A 12,121-nucleotide genomic window follows, 5' to 3' on the forward strand; every position below is an offset into this window, starting at 1 on the left:
CAGGGTTGGTGGAATGGTTTCCTTATCTGCCTGGAGCGAGCAGAGGGAGGGCGGGCTGAGCCCAAGGCGGCTGGAGGCCCAGTCTGGGTGCAGCCCGCTGTGGGCCTTGAGCATCGCCAGTGGCAGGGAAGCCAGTGCGCAGAGCCAGGAGCCTGCTGCTTGAGCGCGCCTGTGTGCCGGGTAAGCTGACACTTCGCGTTCCTTTCGACTCAAACGGCTCCAAAGTCGTTTAGGATCTTTCTGACTGCCAACTGCCACCTTGAAATAGGAAAAGTATTTTAAACAAATCCTCCAGGACTTGCAGGCCGTGTGTGCTCAGAAATACATCGTCACCGGACACCTCAGAAGGGCAACTGAAAACGATTAGCACGGCGGGAAACGCGATGGCAAAGTCATGTGGGGAGAGGGGAAGACTGGGATATTAGACTTATCGCCTCTCTTTCTCCTTTAAAAACATTTTTTGGACATAGAAGCTGAATGTTCTTGATAACCCTCTCTCTCTCTCTCTCTCTCTCTCTCTCTCTCTCTCTCTCTCCCTCCCTCCCTCCCTCCCTCCCCCTAATAATTTTTCTCTTTCAAACCTTTTAATTTTTTTACTTAATAACAAACTATTTAAAGCATGACTATTTGGTCTTCTGGATGCAGAGAGGCAAACCTGGAGAATTTGAAAAGGCAATTAAAAAAATTGTTGTTTAAAAAAAAACAGCAAAAAACCCTCCAACTTTGCTGTACTTATAAAAGGATACTCTTACGAGTATCTGTTTTAAATATATTTCTTAAGGTGATGAAACATCCCAGGGAACAGAGCTGTATCTGAAGCGATTTGTGTGGAAAGGATTTAAAACATTTTTTTTCCCTCCCTCTTCCTAAGGCAGCCCAACTTCATACTTCAAAGGAGCTGAGTGAAATTTCTACCTAAGGGAGGCCTTGCCTCCCCCAGCGGACTTGGTTTCCATACCATGGCTTTTCTGGAAATGTCCTCTTTCCATACGCTACCTCGGAGTCACGCCTCATTGAGGGTGATGATTATGATCTCCTCTGGACCTTTGGATGCTGCTGAGAATCGGGAGGATATTTTGAGCCCTGGAATTTGGGCTCTGCCACATGTTTGGATTAACAACCAGTTAAACCTTGCTAAGGCAATATTTTTCTATGTAGTTAGTTTTTATACCAAACAAGGTTTGTAGTAATTGGATGCCCTACTTGAGCAAAACTGTTTACCAGAAAATAAATCACTCCTGGCATTAAGAAAACACAAGCCTAGGGATTCGCCAGTGCAGCCTCATCCCCTTCATTTCTCATAAACCTAGCCCCAAACATGTGCGTGCTCATCTACGATGACTTATGCTTTGAATTGTGGTCTCTTTATTTCCATGCCCATTATAATGCTTACCTAAACATTTCCCTCTGTTTAGCTGCGGTGCTTCTGGTAATGACTTATATTTGACTGCTGGGAAGCCTTTGTCAGTCTTTAGCAAGCCCTACTGAAAAGAGAGAGCAGGGATAAAGGGAGAAAGGAACAGAGAGAGAGAGAGAGAGAGAGAGCAAGGGAGAAGGTAGAAAGGCAGGCAAGAAAAAAAGGGAGAGCAAAAGAAAAGAAAGAAATACATACTTTTTTTAAAAATCATCAGTGACCATGTTATATAACATGAAGCATGAATTATAACATGAAGCAACTTCAGGATTAGTTCATCTTGCCTCTGATTTATACATGAGGACAGTTGGAGTATGATAGGTTTTAGAAAGTTCAAGTCAACCAACTATTGTTAACCTTTGATTTTTGCCCTGATGATATCTGTTACCTCTGTCTTCCTACTATCTTTTTTGTTGGAGATCTTGATTGACTAAAGAAGAACCTAAAAAATAAACACAAGGAATAGTTGACCAGGTTCTCTTGGGGAGAGGGAATAAGCTTGAATTATAGATTTTTACATTCTGGTAACCATGGAGTTAGTGAGTTCCAGGCAGCAAGACCATATGTTGCTGATATTTGGTTGTGTCTCCTGTGAATGGTACTGCCCAATTTCTGGCAGTCATTTCATGCCAGTCAAAGCCACATTGGAAGATGCTATCAGTAAGGCAGATGTCAAGGCAATATAGGAAAATGATCAAAATACATAAAGTTTTCAGTCTTTTAGAATTTTGTCAAAATTCATATGGAAGAAGAGTCTCCTGTTTGAGGAATAATTTGTTTACTCTACTGAGCTCAACTCAGAGCTAGTAGCTATAATAATTTGGAATGAATCCAGTGGTCTTTCCATGAATGGGCAGACCTGATCCAAGTCAATTATGCTTATTAAGCATAAATGCATAAAAGCGAAAAACACCCTATCCCCTAAATAATCCAAGAGATTTAGAATGAGCCTCTACAGTAAATCAATCTGATTCCAGCATACTGGAATATTTTTGGAGAATTTGCTGCTATTGTGCATTTTTGACAGTAGGAATGCGGTCATAAAAATCCAAAAATGAGTTGCTTAATATGAAAAGATTTAACATTAATGACATAAACATAAGTTTTTTCTTTCAAGTAGATCTTTTCCTTAATTTGTTTAATTTCCTTAACTGTGTACTGCACTATTCAGAGACTGGGGTCATAACACAACTTGAAGATCCCTTGGTCACAGAATTCAATGATGAAGCCTTAACATGGAACCACATTGCACTTGGATTCCAGTGTTGAAATGACTTATTAGGGTCAAATTTGCATAGACTAGAAAAGTCCTGAAAGACTGGATAAAATTATTGAGCTAACCATATTAGGTAGCATCGGCCTTTGCGAATCCTGGTAACAAATACATTTTTGCTAAAAGAATGTATGAATAAATGGCAATAAGAATAGTCACCATTTTGTACACTGAATTTGGATGTTCCTTGATACATACTACTGAATGTAGTGATTATTGAGTCTTTATTGTGTGTGTAACACAGTATGAGAGGCAGATAAGGAGACATAAACATGTGAAATGGCAGATAAGCCCAGCTCTTAAGGAGCTTACAACACACTGCGTAGGTAGAGTCAAGACTTTCAAACTTTTTCTCATGGAGACATAATGGGTCAAGTCAGTCATGGACTATCATCCCATTCATGTAGAAGCCACTGTTCTCACCCCTTTATCTACAAAGCTTGACTTCGCCCTGCTTTCTCTCTGCCTTGCTACTGATGGGTGTGACCTGATAGATGAGATTTTTTTTTCTTTCTGACAGAACTATTATTTGGGGTAAAACTCCAGAGAGGCACAGATTTTATAACTCTGAAAAGTCATAATTTTTCAGAAATATCTCTCAATAATTTCATAAAGTTCAGTATTTAGTATACTTGTATAAAGTACATAATCTGAACTTTTGGGTGTTTTTGGTTTTTGGTTGTTGATGCTTTTGAGAAAAGTATTCTCTGGGAGTATCTCTCAGCCATAGAAATTTCATATCAGAGGCTGAGAGATTTTAGTGTTTGGGGTTTCTCTTTGGAGATGGGCTTTGGGCTTACCCCTTCTCTAGGATCACTCCTGGCAGGCTCAGGGGATTAATGGGGTACTAGGAATTGAACCCAGGTGGGATACATGCTAGAGAAGCACCTTACCTACTATACTATCTTTCTGGCACAGAGGCTGATAGATTTTTGTTCATATTGCTTTAGAGATTTTATTACTGCTGAGATACCCTGGGCTAGAGGGTTGCTTCTGGTGGGAAAGTATCTTGAAGCTCTTTTCTGACGGCCAAAGCAGTTCGATTTAGATAAATACATAATAAAGTTTCCAAAATAAATGCAGCTATATGAAAATGTCTAATAGCTCAAAATGATGTAACTCAGTGAGACCATGTTTTTTCTGAAATGTCTCCTTATTTAAACTTATACTCCCAAGAGCTGGCTTGGAATCCTACCGATTGGTCTAATTTGGATTGTAAAACATTAACGTTAAGAAAAAATACTCAGGTAACATATGATCATGTAAATATCAAGCAAAAAAAATTAGAAAAAAGAATATTGAGGGTGGGCAGAAAGAATAGAGAGACAAGGTAAAAAAAAAGAAGAGAAAGAAAATTTAAATATCTACAAACACAACATTGACCCTCTTTTGAATATTGAAACCCAGATGTTCCTAGACATTTTCAAATAGATACTTTAAAAATGCAAATATTCCTAGGATTTGATAAATGATTTTTTTTTCTTGATTTATTGGGTCATACTTGGCATTGCTCAGGGATTACTCCTGGCTCTGCTTTCAGGAATTACTCCTGGATTTATGGGATGCCAAGGATTGAAGAAAAGAGAATATATATATATATATATATATATATATACATATATATTTATGTATGTATGTATGTACATATAGTCTTGAGACCACACCAGACTATGCTCAGGGATCACTTCTGATTGTGCATGGGGAACCATATGCAATGTTAGACATCAGACTGAGGCTGATCTCTTGCAAGACAAGTACCTTAATCTCTAACACTTTTCTGGCTACAGAAAAGAAATATTTTAGACTAGTTCTCAATTAATTGTTGTGTTCCTTACTCCTCATCTGGTTGATACTTGCTAAGGTCTGAATCTATGTCTGGCTGTCACCATATAACATACTGGTATCTAGAGGGTAAAGGCTTATGATGCTGATTATCATGTTAAGCTACATAAGGCACCCCCTCCCCCAAATGAATAAAGTGTTCCAAAGATTGATAGAGTCAGTAGGTAAGAAAACCTATTTAAGACCAATTTCCTCATTTGTAGGGACCAGAGTAAGAGATGGTTTGCACACAGTCACTCAGCCAACTGGTGGCAAGGGAGGGATGAGAGTGCTTGATGCCTGCCCCCAGTTCAGGGCTCTTTTCTGTGAACTAAAACGAAATATCTAGCTCCCAATTTTTTATTGGCACCCAGTAGAGCAAGTTCAGAAAATGTAAATTTTGGTAGCCCAAGTGATCTCAGGACGATACAATAGGATGCTTTTAAAATGGCGTGGGACGTTCCGGGGAAAGGGCAACTCAGAGAAGCGATCACCAACTACATTGTAGTTGAAGGCCATGTGGGGGAAGGGAGTTGCGGGCTGAATGAGGGCTAGAGACTGAGCACAGCGGCCACTCAACACCTTTATTGCAAACCACAACAGCTAATTAGAGAGAGAACAGAAGGGAATGCCCTGCCACAGTGGCAGGGTGGGGTGGGGGGGAGATGGGAGTGGGGAGGGTGGGAGGGACACCGGGTTTACGGGTGGTGGAGAATGGGCACTGGTGAAGGGATGGGTTCCCGAACTTTGTATGAGGGAAGTATAAGCACAAAAGTGTATAAATCTGTAACTGTACCCTCACGGTGATTCTCTAATTAAAAAAAAAAAGGCAAATGAATTCACTTAACAATAAAAAAAAATATATATATGAGGAAAAAAAAATAAAATAAAATAAAATGGCGTGGGAGTAAGGGGTGGTAAAGAGGAAACACCAGTTACCAGTGAAGTGACAGCCTGTAAACAAGAGAAATGAGAACATGAAAGAGCTTACAGAAAGCATTGGAAGTCAGTTCTAGAAAATGTATAAAAAAAAGCAGTGGGAACATAGCCCCCTCAAATGTCATTTGTTTAGCAGAATTACATAGTTATTTTTCACGGTGAGCAACTTGTAGTTTGCCTGAGATTGTCTCTGTTCGAAAACTGTTCTGGGAACTCCCTCAGTTCTGAGCAAACCTGGGTGGTTGCTCAGCCTAGGACTGACTCCTATATGCATTTTTTTTTCTTTTTTGGTCACACCTGGAGATGCACTGAGATCACTCCTGGTTCTACACTCAGGAATTACTCCTGGCTGTGCACAGGGGACCATATTGGATGCTGAGAATCGAACCTGGGTCGGCAGCATACAAGGTAAACGCCCTACCCGCTGTGCTATCACTCCAGCCCCTATAGGCATTTTTGATCAAAGTTCCTCTGCAAAGCTGTCAACTAGTTTGGTGAATTGGAGAAAATTGATGAATTGAAGAAAATTGGTGAAGAGAATGCAAGATGTTGTTGTGTATCTTTAGAACTTTCTGTCTGTAGTTATTTCCAAAAAAATTGAAAAGTAATTTAGTTAATGTGCTCTAAAGAACTTTCTTAACAAGTCACTTTATTCTTCAGTATATGGAATTCTTTTTAGGGTTATTATAATTGAGTGCATTTCCATGTATTAGAAATGAATGTAAATGGGAACATTTGAGTATAAATGTCCTAATGGACCAGGGGGTCTGAACATTTGGGTAGAAGCTTTCACCAGTAGATTTCTCAATCTATTCCCAATTTCTAAGTGTTCTAGATTAAATGCTAGATAAATTGTGCCTAATTTACTCTGGAGTCCGGCAAGCTACCAAGGTATCCCGCCGCATGGCAGAGCCTGGCAAGCTACCCGTGACATACTAAATATGCCAACACAGTAGCAAAAATGGGTCTCATTTCCTAAGCCTGAAGGAGTCTCCAGCTGAGTTGGGAAGAACGAGAGAGCTCTAAGCAGAAGGCACCCCGCAAGCAATTGGTCACCAAGGTGGCCTGCAAGAGCGTGCCAGCCACTGCTGGCGTGAAGAAGCCGCACCGCTACCACCCAACACCGTGGCGCTGTGTGTGAGATCCGCCGCTACAAGAAGTCCACCGAGCTGCCGTTGCAGCAGCTGATGCCCGAGATCGTGCAGGACTTCAAGGCCGACCTGCGCTCCCAGAGCTCAGCTGTCCTGGCGCTGCAGGAGGCGTGTGAGGCCTACCCGGTGGGGCTCTTTGAGGATACCAACTTTTGCACCGTCCATACCAAGCGCATCACCATTATGCCCAAGGACATCCAGCTGGCGTGCCGCATCCGTGGAGAGAGGCATGAAGTTTACGATGCTAAAATCTCAGGGCTGGGACAAATGGAGACGCTACCGGCGCCTGCTCAAGTAAATCAATGATTAATGGGATGACAGTGCTACAGTGCAATTTACTTTGGGGGCTAAGGGGATATGCGTCTTTCGTATCACACCTTGCTCACAACTTGATAAATATCCCAATCTAGGCATGGTATCAAAGGCCTGTAATTTCCTTCTCAGGAGCAATTTTATTTCACTATTATGGATCATCTTTCTTGAGAAAGAACCCCCTCACCTCTCCACTACTTCCCCCTCCCCCCACCACTTCACCATTATTTTTTGGTTTTGCTTTTATGTCAAGTATTGATGCCAGGGACTCAATCATGCAGACAAGAAGCTGTTGAAATTAATTACCAAGCAACAAGTTTCTGCTTCGCTATGTTTCATACCATAAACTAAATAAATGCACAGTAGGCTCTGGGCCAGAGCAAGTGTGTCAGAGAAAGGGATTCAGGTGAAACAGATGGTAATGGGGGAAAGGAGGAAGGAAGAAAACCACAAAAATGCTGAAAGAGGAACTGGAACCAAACTTTGTCTTCTCCTTTTCACTGAGCATCACTTAGTTAGGAAGTCAGAGCTGCCATCTTTCTTTAGGTGCATCTTTCTCTAGGATACTATCTTTAATCTTTAGCAAAGGAGATGGATTTGGAAGAATTGCTGGAGGTGAGGGAAGACTTTTAGAAAGTATCTGTTCTGTCTCCAGACATTTTGACATATATTTCTTTCTCTCTCTCTCTCTCTCTCTTTTTTACTGCTTCTTGGGTCACATCTGGCAATGCTCAGGGGTTACTCCTGGCTCTGCACTCACTAGTCACTCCTGGTGGTATTTGAGGGACCAAATGGGATGACGGGGACTGAACCCAGGTCGGTTGCGTGGTTGCGTGCCAATCGAACCCCTTCCTGCTACACTATCGCTCTGGTCCTGCATCAGTTGACTCTTAAAAATCCCCATGCCAAGAATCGTAGCTGCGATCTACTATTTTTCCCACCCCTCCCCCCAAATTTTGGCAGATAGGAAAATCATGTCTCAGAGACATTAGGCAACTGACAGGTGGATCCCGCACCCAGGAGTCCTGTTCCTGGTGTAATAATTTTTCCAATAATATGTTTTACCCCCCCACACACATATATATAAAGTACAAGACCAGATGTGCTACAGAAATTAGAGAAGTACCACTTATTTCTCTAATGGACTTCTTTAAAAAATAAAAATATAACATCATTCCTGGTGTGCAGCAGCACTTAATAAATATTTTCTGAATGAATGAATGAAGCACCTGCTTGGTTTCCCCCCGTCCAACACCACCAGCATTTAAATAACATGTTCTAAAGTGCTAAAATGAAATGGAATGACTTTCATATTCAGTCCCTTTCTTAACATTTGATACCTTTTTGTGACTCAACCTATTATTGAGTGGATCATAGAATTCAAGGGTATTTCCATTAAAGTAATGAAGTAGCAGTTGGCTTTTCAGCTTCAAATTCTTTCCTTGGATGAAAAAAAAGTGAAACATTATCTTGAGTAGAGTTGACTATTTGAATTCTGCTAGATGGTTTTTCAATAGAAATGATATTTTAAAATCCACTTTTTGTTTTTTTGGAAGAATTTGTTCCATTCCATCTTGTGTTTTATTATATGCAGTGTTTTGTTTTGCAAAAAAATTATTTTTCATGTCATAAATGTGTGGTGAATGACTTCCAATCAAATTTCCACACAACCAGATATCTTTTCCAATTTTTTTTTGGTATGGAGAGCCCCCGCTGATGATGGCTCAGAACAGAAACCTGATCTAATATTACTGAACTTTTGGACTGAGAAGGGTTTATAAAGCACCTTTGGTGCTTTAGGCAGAAATTAACCCTGGACTTCTGCTTTCTTTATTTCGTGAGGATTTTTTTGATGATGCAAGCATATTTCAAATTGGACTGTAAACCTGTTAGAACTAGGATCAGAACTGTTGCTCTCAGGCATAATAAGTGCTCTATTATGGATTATTAACTAAGGTGATAATATCCCCAAGGGGTGAAAGTGATTCTTGGGCAAAAGGCAGGGTGAGGGTGGGAGAGCTTAAGACATCATTTGTGGTCTTTCAAAGAAATAGCACATAAGGAGCTATAAAGCATATCTTGGCATGAAATTGTCATATGAATATTGGGTCAAAAATGTGTCAAAGGGTTCTGAAGGGTGTCATAGTGGGGGAGAAAGAGGCTAAAAAACACCTTTCCAAACATTTATTGAATGAATGAATCAATATAATTTGTGGCTATGGCAATGGAATATTTCTGCACAATCATTCAGAGAAGGCATTTCATAGCTCAATTTTTGAAGAGCTGGGCAACTCTCATGAACACAGACTCTTGAATTTGAGCCAACTGACAGAACATTTTGACTCTAGTTTGAATTGTTCTCTGCATTTTCAATAGTCATTGATTTAAAATTTAAAAATAGAATAAAATAGACCACAGGCACCAGGGCCTTTTCTTTGGGAAAATTCTTCAGTGGGAATCAACAGAAGCTAATGAAGTTGGTTACCATGAGGGTCATAGGGCAAAGAGAAGCAGTTTAGGAAAGAAGGACTCACCAACTTCCATACAGGATGTCTATTTGACTGTGTGTTAGCTTTAGTTTTGGCATTACCGCATACCAGATTTTAATATGACATAAATCTCAGTTTCTTTTCAGAAAACAAATGGTAGGGACATTTTAGGAGGCAAGAGTAGAAACATTAGCCGCACCATAGGGTTCTGATTGATATCAAGGTGAGCTCACATACGAGAGTGAATATTCTAAAATATAAGCTATTGATTTTAATATAGTTATTCTTATCTATATGATTAAACCATTGTTAATAATAGATAACCTTTTGTTTAACCTATAGATTAACCTATATTTCTATAAGAAGCAGGAAATACTTGAACAAATAAGACCTATCCATGCTTAGAGGAGTTAGAAGACCTTGAAAAACCTGTGTTTAGTCACCTGGCTTTACTGAGATGCATGAGCAGCTGGGAAATGATGTCTCCCATTGAGCAGTTTTTTCTCTGAAATGATTCTGTAGCACGGAGCGCAAGATCAAAGAGGATGGTTCTGCCACAAAATAGAACAATTCTAAACAATGTCTAAACAATTTTGAACTATTTCTTCCAGTACAAGGAAGTGCAAGAGTTAAATATCCTAATACAGTCCTTTGGAAAATATTTCCACTTTTAAGTCTTACACCTTTGTCTTTTTCAGTTTATCTCTGCCTTTTATCTAGAAAGTCTTCTGTCATTTTCATTGTATAATTTCAATGATTTGGGAAGCACCAGTGTTCCCTGTAGGTGTTTTTTCCACCAGATCTATCCTTCTAAACTGTAAGCTTGAGTATTGTTGGAACATACACACCCAAACACTTGAACTTCCTAAGGACAAAGATTAGTTCTCAGAGAAATCCAGTTTAAACCCACAAAGTAGCAAAACATTTATTTAAGTGCCTCATCCTTTCTTAAACAGCTCCTCTTATAGGAGAGTTAATGATTTAAGTATTAATACACAGTAGTATCATTGGTTTTGTAGATATTTTCCACTCACCTTTGATGTAAAAGTACTCTTAAGATTTCTAAGAATAAGACACTTGAAAAAATAGAATTATCATTTTCATGATGCAAGCATATTTAAAGTGCTCCAAGTGTCATTAAATTGCTGTATTCTTGCCATTTCAGCCCAATCCCTAAGGGTGTGGGAACATAGTTTCATTCTTCCACCAAAGACTTATTTTCATGTCTTTCCAGCTTGTTTCCTGTCACTTTTAGTGTCTCAATACCTTTGTCTATATTTCCTAATTAAAAATACAGCGGTAGGACATTTGCCTTGCATGCAGACGACCAGGGTTTGATTCCTCCGACCCTCTTGGAAAGCCTGGCAAGCTACCAAGAGTATCCCGCCCGCACAGCAGAGCCTCTGACAGGCTATCCTTGGCATATTAGATATGCCAAAAACAGTAATAACAAGTTTCACAATGGAGACGTTACTGGTACCCGCTCGAGCAAATTGATGAGCAATGGGATGACAGTGACAATAACAGTGACAGTGACAGATTATTATTTTTTATACATTAAGATGCAATTTCAGTCTCACTCCCTGTCTGAAACTGGTCCCACTTTTTTGACTCACACTGTCCTCATTTTCTAACTTTCCATTGTGTTCCACAAAGTTATTGCCATGTAGCAAGCACTTTGTGTGTATTTACTGGATGAATGAATGTCAATATATAGCCAGAAACAGGAAAACATTCCTGAATAATTGGTATGAGCCTTTCTTACGACTATGAAAACAAGGAAATTATCATTAACAAAGAAATTAGTAATTCTTACTAGTTGTGAAACTAGTAAGCAATTTACCTAACTTCTTTTGGGGACATGAGGATGGTTGAGCCACACCTGGTGGTGCTAGAAAATCTTGGCTCTGTGTTCTGGAAGAGGCTCCTAGTGATGACCAGGGACCATGTGGTGCTAGGGATAGAATCAGGGTCAGCTGCAGGCAAAGTAAGCACCATAACCTCTGTCATATCTCTCTGGTTCCATTACCTAAATTATTTAAGTTTTTGTTTATCTGTATATAAAACATATTTAATGATTACACTTGGACCATTGTTTTTAAGAATCAGAAAGGAAAAAGAAAAGTAAATAACCCAGTGCTTAGCCTAGAACAGAAGGTTCTCAGTAAATAGTACTTGTCATTACCATGGTTATCTGTTAAGATTTTCCACAGAATCTAATATAATGCTGGCCATCTTCTATTGGTGGCTTAATCCTGAATGATGAGGTGTGCTCTGTAATGCCAATTTTTCACTGGTTTGAATATTTTTGTATGATTTATTCAAAGAGCAAGAAATCGGTGGAGGAACACAAATCGGAGGGGAATGAGGAGATCAGTGAAAGTGCCATGTCTAACGACCAGAGACTGAGCCAGAGAGAAATGAAACCCTCTGCCCGCCGATGGCCTGGGGATTTCCTGGATGATGTGGTGTCACCCCTTCCCTTTAGTCAGACGACCTGAGGAGTATGATCAACCAGGATGCTGAATTGTAGCTTTCATGAAGCAGCATAGATAAAAATCTTGCCATATAATTTTTTATTTACAATTTAGAAATTCTAGATTGGTTGACTTTGGTTCAAAGCTTTACACCAACTGATGGAAAGAAAAAATATACTATTGACTTACTGGACTTCTTTGTCTCCCCCTTTTCCCTCTGAGGCTTGACTAAAATTCTCTCAAAA

The 12,121-nt window shown here is 39.8% G+C and overlaps 1 pseudogene; it reads left to right on the top strand.

Annotated features, from left to right (window-relative positions):
- The first annotated feature begins 1,944 nt into the window (after nt 1-1,944).
- On the top strand, nt 1,945-11,900 carry LOC101538080 (histone H3.1t-like; annotated as a pseudogene).
- Nucleotides 11,901-12,121: the final 221 nt, after the last annotated feature.

Source organism: Sorex araneus, chromosome 4 (assembly GCF_027595985.1).
Source record: "Sorex araneus isolate mSorAra2 chromosome 4, mSorAra2.pri, whole genome shotgun sequence".
Lineage (NCBI taxonomy): Eukaryota > Metazoa > Chordata > Mammalia > Eulipotyphla > Soricidae > Sorex > Sorex araneus.